The following is a 6,728-nucleotide window of genomic DNA, read 5'->3' on the forward strand; positions in this document are numbered from 1 at the left end:
CACGAGGCGAGAACTGCGCTTCTCCACTGTGAAAGTGCTGTGTTTGTGACAGCAGCACAGATTGTTAACTTGTTGGGAAAATAAAAGTGTTGTTTTGTTCAGATTCCTGTTAGTGTTAATTTGACTCAAACCACAACAATTAAAGTCATTACATGATTAAATATGAACTCGCCTTTCACAATATCTGTCAGTTTTAAACCTTTTTTAAGAAAATAAAAAGTGCTTAATCCTTAAAATCCTTCTTTTGTATTCAATTGTGTGCACGTATGCTTACATTCATCAGTGGAAGGTCCTGTGATCGAGCTGCTGCATTTCCTCACATTACCAAGACCCGAGAAACTCCCGTCGACGCTTTCAAACACGTCGGCTAATGTGTGACGCGGGCGGCCTCATTAACACGACACTACCATGCCATTTCAACTCCCTGTTCGTCACACAATCACAGCTGTGCAGGCACTGCAGGCAGCTCCGACTCCCACTTTCACTCACTGTCGACAGACCTAAGTGCATATATGGAATTCAGCTTCCAAAAAAATCCAGAAAACAAGAGTGAGGAAAAAAGAAAAACCTACTGTGCACTTACTGAACTTCAGAAAATGCCAACTGGATTATGCCCACATTAACTTTTACAGTTGCACTGGTAGGTTTGGATTACTTTGTATTCTCCTGAAATATTAACATAAGATGCACTTGTAGTAGAAATGTAGTTTTTTTATGCACTTTTTGACGCGCCACATTGTCTTACTTTCTCTGTCGATCAATGAGCGTGGAAAATACTGTGCTGTAGACTTTAAACCAGGTTTTTGTTGCTCAATGGATGCAATTTCTGCCGCCTCGTGATAGCAACGCGTCAACTATGCGCACAACCACGCCTCATTTTAAGACCAGCGCACACTCACAAGCACAATTATGGACATGAAATGCATTCGCCATCGACACACTTTGGGCACCGGGGCGTGAAAATGACAAGGGAAATACTGCAAGTGTCCCCGCCCACTTTCCTGGAAATGTGAAGTGGCTAATGATAACATTGTCCCGAATAATTGAGTCATTAAAAAAAAAAAAACTGGCCCCAAAAGTAGGTAGAAATGATCCGTACGTAACCAGAAAAAATGCTAACGTAGTTATGTAGCGCTGCACATGTGCAGAACACGTCTACACCGTTGTAAAATATCCACTCGTGCTCCGGGTACGCGACAACAAACTGTCGGCTGTCTTTTCCCGCAATTTTGGAAATCAGCCAATCAGAGGTGAGTAGGGCGTGTGCTTGGCTGATTGCGTGAGAGTTGGCCGCCCCGCCTATTGTGTCCGGTCTTTACGTGACGCTGAGCTAACTCGCTGCTAGCTGTAGTTTCACGCAAAAGTGTATTTGTTTGCACGGTTTCTTACACTTTGTAAAAATGTTGCTAAATCCCACCCCCAATTTTTAAAACCATGCAATCACACTAAATCAGCTCTTTAAAGGCCAGCAGCTGCGTTTGACCGGGCGTTTACTGTATAACGGGGGACTCAATGGTTTCATGATGCGGAGAAGAAGAGGAAATTAACCCGTCACCCTCAGTGTTGTCATTAACAGAACAAAAATGTGATCCTTTTGCTTCTTTTCCTGATGAATTAATGTTTTAATGCGACACGGCTCAAACCACCAGGCAGCTGTGTTTGCTGATACTTCACCAGATCCCGCTCCTTTATTACAGGGTGCGATATAAAAACTTGGCCGCTTGTGAAGTGTTACCCCCCCACCCCCCTCTTTTTTTTTTTTCTTTTTTTTTTACACTTAGCTTTCCGCCGAGGAGTCTGTCGCCATGGAGACAAGAAGTCCTGCCTGGCCTTGAATGGCCACGTTTATACCAAAACACTACTTGAGGGAGTGATTTTTCTGTTTTGTTTTTTTCCCAGAGCCATGTGGGGGCCGCGGAGGAATCGTAAACGAGTCTCCTCCTTTAAGAAGAAGACGTTTGTGTGGTTGTACGTTTGTGTTAGGATGACAATGCGCCGCATATTCAGCCTCCATGTTACTGCAGGATCTCGTCCTCGGGGGTCAAGCGTTGAATGATAAATGGCAGCAAACGGGAACAGCGTGGCCTTCAGTGATTAAAAAAAAAAACCTTTCTTGTGTGTGTGTGTGTGTGTGTGTGTGTGTGTGTGTGTGTGTGTGTGTCCCTTGTAACTTTGCGTAAACAGTGCAGCAAACGGACAGGATTTGCTCTGGAGCCATTATCATATGAATGAAGTATCACCACACAGTCTCCCACTGATTGGCCCAAACAAGGTCATTTCCCACAGTAGCACTGGCCCAGAACCTGATTGTCAGCCTGTCACTGCCATCTCTGGTGCCTTTGCTCTGCATTTGTGTGTGTGTGTGTGTGTGTGTGTGGAGGGTCTGTTTCGTCCATCACGGATGAGATACTCCAGTCAGAGACGGGAATGACAAAGCTCCTCCACCTCTCAGCTGCTAAATGACTTAAGAGGCTGCGCTGGGATTTGTGCAAAGGCTTCCGTTGGTTTGTTTTTTTTGTGTCCGTGAGAATGACGAGCGTATGACGGATGGACAAAACCGGTCTTTGTGAAAGAATTCCATGAACGCAGAGCGTTTGCTTTGAAGCTGTAATGTAATGCAGGCATTTTAAATCGCAGTTGCCCTAAATTAACAGCATTGGTGAATATCAAAATCATTTTTTTTCATGTTTCTGTAATGGTTAATACACCAGTATGTAGAAACTCTTGAAGCAAAATGATAATTTTTAATGCTAGGGCCCGAGCAACGAGTGGCAGGGACCAAAACGGCTCCTGGCAGGAATTTGTGCGAGGAACATATCGTAATCCTTGAGATTATTATTCTATCCGTAGTTTTGCTGTTATGTTTGAGGGGGTTAATGTGCATAAAAACTCTTGAAACTGCAATATTGGCGTAGTTCCCGAACCCGTGCATTGCTCAAGGGCTCTATAGAATTTAATGGGATCTAATAATTTAAAGTGACATTTTTAAATCATTACATTACATGTCATTTGGAACTTACAATAAACATTTGTTGATCAAACAAATTGATCTTAAATCAATTTAAGATCAACTCAAAATTAAGAGCTGTTGTGTTTTGGTGCCAACTTCATTTCTCCCTACACACTTCGTTTTGAAACAACAAAAGCATGCTAGGATGCTAATTTTGTGGCTTTTTTCCATGAAAAATCTAACCTAAATCTAATGTGACGTGGGTGGGACACAACTCAGTCTTGTGGCTTCACAGTTTTACACATGCAGCGATTCTCAGTCCATCTCATTCCCCCCCATCCCTCCTTCAGTAACTGCCGCCACATCAAGGGCGTCTCATCAACGCAACTTTTAACTCATTACGGCAAACTGTAGTTAGTCGCCTCGCGGACCGCGAGGAATGATTGTCGGAATGTGAGAACATGACTGGGGTTTTCTTTTCCCATGCTGAGTTGGTGACTCTGTGGGTCGCCCCTGCGGTCACGTTAAAGAACGTAGAGAGGGGGTTTTATTTTGATGTGAACGCCACCAAGTCAAGACCAAGACCTAAGTCTGTATTTCTTTCATCAAAGCATTGTTTGAATGTGTTTTAAGGGGACTTTAAGGGGACTTAAAGCCTTTTTTGTTTCAGTGGCTTCTTTAAGGAGTTACCGCACCTGTAACACAGCCACTCATACAATGTTTAAGTCACAGCTGAGATCAGTGCTCACAGTTTGGAAAAACCTCACAAAACTAACAACAAACAGACGGACTTCTTTAAAAAGGCAGCAGTAGGAACAAAACACCTGCTACTTCCATCTCTAAATGATACATGAACACATTCCCAACTCAAATTCACATTTTAAAGGCAAAACACAGACATTCAACCCCCTGGAGACTCAAAACCCAACTGAGCAAGGACTCACCAAGCCGCCTTTATGCTCCTCCTGCCGGGCTGATTGTCGTCAGGTGTGGAAGAACACAGGTGAACTCAATAGTTCCTGATTACCAAACAAAACCTGTGATCTCTGGTCAATGGTGGCGGCATTTAGCCACACAAATATATCATTCTTTATGTTTCTGTAATGGTTAATACACCAGCATGTCAGTATGTAGAAGCTCTGATGATAAAAAAAAATATATAATTATTATTGTTGAACATGGATTTTCAAATTCAGTTTTACAAACATTATTGTTTCTTGATTTTATAGTTTATTTACTTGCATTCCTGAACAGAAAAAAAAAAAGTTTGATAGTATGTTGCCTAAATTAAAAGCATTGGTAATGTTTCTGTAATGGTTAATACACCAGTATGTAGCAGCTCTGATGACAAAAAGGAGATTTTAATGCTAAAATATGATTATATTATACATAATTTTGGATATCCTTTTTCATAACCTGTCATCTGAAATCTGCATTAACACTTGGGGAGAAAACATGGCTCATGAAATGAACATGTTTAGGCCCATATGGACGTGAACAAGGTGTTATTTTTTAAAATGTAAAAAATCCTCACCTACAAGACTTAAACGTAAGGTGTGAGATCATTTTCTGGAGCATTTTCTTCACTTTAATCAATTAATGCATTGTCACACCAAAAATGAGAGCAGACAGGGCTGTAAAAACACCATCCGATCACTAATGAATTGGACCGCGATTCATCAATCAAACTGCCATAAGCCCCTCCCCTCCGCCCACGCGCGTACCCGTCTTTCGCGCGCCACAGCTTATGCTAGCTTGTTTAATCCAAACAGTTGCAACGTTTTGGCAGAAAAGAAAAGAAAAGCCCGGAATTGGAATGGAACAATCTGTGCAACCCGCTGTACTTCAGGCCTCACTCTCACAACTGCACGCTTCCCGTGAAACGTCTGCTATATTTGGATGTTCTGACTCACGCATGCAGAAAGATGAAATACAGCAACAACTAAAAAAAAGGAAAGGAAAAAAGGGTCAAATATTTCATCACCTTGTTCATCGAGACATCGCCCGAGGCTACGTCTCTTTAGCAGAGGGCCACGCCCTCCGTTGAGCTAGCTTCCATCTTTCAAACTTCAAATGAAAAGATGTAACAAACATGTGTCTCGTGTTAAAGATCACGCACATCATTTCCCCTGAATTTAATGCGCCTTAAAGGATTCGTTTGTTTCTGCTCGGTAATTGTGTTCCACGGCAGGCACAGAGTGTGTGCGTGTGAGCGGCCGTGGGTGGGGTTTTCAGTTGTTCTCAGCTCGGAAAATGTGACATTGAACTGAGGAGAAATTGGGAAACATTTGCTCAATTCAATTGTTTTTACAGAAAAAAAAATGGTATTGACTGTCTGTCAAATTCTGTGATTGTTGGCAACGACTTAAGGTTCCACTCCGGGTTTAAGAGAACCAGGGTCGTGCTGTTGTGTATAAGTGTAAAGCTAGGCCACACCCCATACTTGACACATACTTTTTAAAACTGCATACATGTCTCCTGCATTTTAAGACCTTCACAAAGTGCTGTTGTCTACACAAAACCATGTGTGTGTGTGTGTGTGTTGAGCGATGAGACACTTCAGAGAGTTGTCGGTTAGTCCCACGACTGAACATGTCTGAACATGCAAACCAATGTCTGACAGAAGTCGCAATATGTCGCATACCTGTAAAAACCATGTTTCAAATGTATCCGTCTTATATGAAGCCGTTAACTTACTGGACCGAGAAGCAAGTTCAAGGCTTCAGGACCTTCTTCAGGACCTTCTTCAGGACCTTCCACTGCACCCAGACTCGTAAATGTCGAAATCACCCTTTTTCACTTCAGGCCAAGACGTCCCTGAGGTTATCACCTCATCTGACTCTTCTTTAAAACCATTTTTCTTTCCAAACATACCTGAAATCCCACTTTTAAAAAGGTGCTCCCATTTACCTCACAATTTGATCAGTTTCTGTTGCTATGACTCCCTCTAAGCTATCATTGTATGATTCTTGATCCTATCACAGCCTTTACTGTCCTCTCTCCTCTTGTCTCTGTGGTGGGATATTAACACCCGACTGCAACGACAGCGGCTACCTTTTAATTAATACGTTTGTAACAAGGCACTCTTTTGATACGCCATAATCATACTCTGCTTTGGTTTGCCCGAGGCCTAAGACCTTAATTTCAGCTCTAGGATTTCTTTGGAAAGGCCACCCAGTAGCCAGAGGGGTAAGAGGTTAAATCTCCACATGCACCTCTAAAATAAGGGAACCTGCGTTCCATCATCTCCCAAAGATTGAAAGACGCAGACGTGTTTTTCCGACTTTTTCCATTTTCATGACTGAAAAAATGCTCCAGGTATGATCTCAGCTTTTGCATTTTAACACCTGGCTTTGTCCAGGGCTTCACATCATGCTGTAATTCTCCTATCCTCCTGACCTTTTTCCTCATCTCTGCTCTGTTGACTCAATTTGGGTCCGTCAAGGATTACAATCAGCTTAGGTCACTACTGTCTGCAAACAAATGGGAAAAACACCCTTCTCCTTCTGATCAAGACGGACAATATTAACATCTGAGGCCTCCAACAAATGAAGTCTGTCCTTTGCCTCCTGCCAAAGACGACAGCCGAGCAGAGAGAGAGGGCAAAGTCAGACAGGATGAAACCTGCTCCTCTGCTATCTGATCCCTTTTAGCCTCGGAGATAAAGAGCAGAAGACGGAGAGGAGTCGGAGGGTATTGAGAGTCATCCAATGATTGGGACCAAAATCAAGGGTTCAGTAAACGAGTGATGAGACACAGCAGGTGTGACAGGTGCCTT

This window comes from Solea solea, chromosome 3 (assembly GCF_958295425.1).
Source record: "Solea solea chromosome 3, fSolSol10.1, whole genome shotgun sequence".
NCBI classification, from domain to species: Eukaryota; Metazoa; Chordata; class Actinopteri; order Pleuronectiformes; family Soleidae; genus Solea; species Solea solea.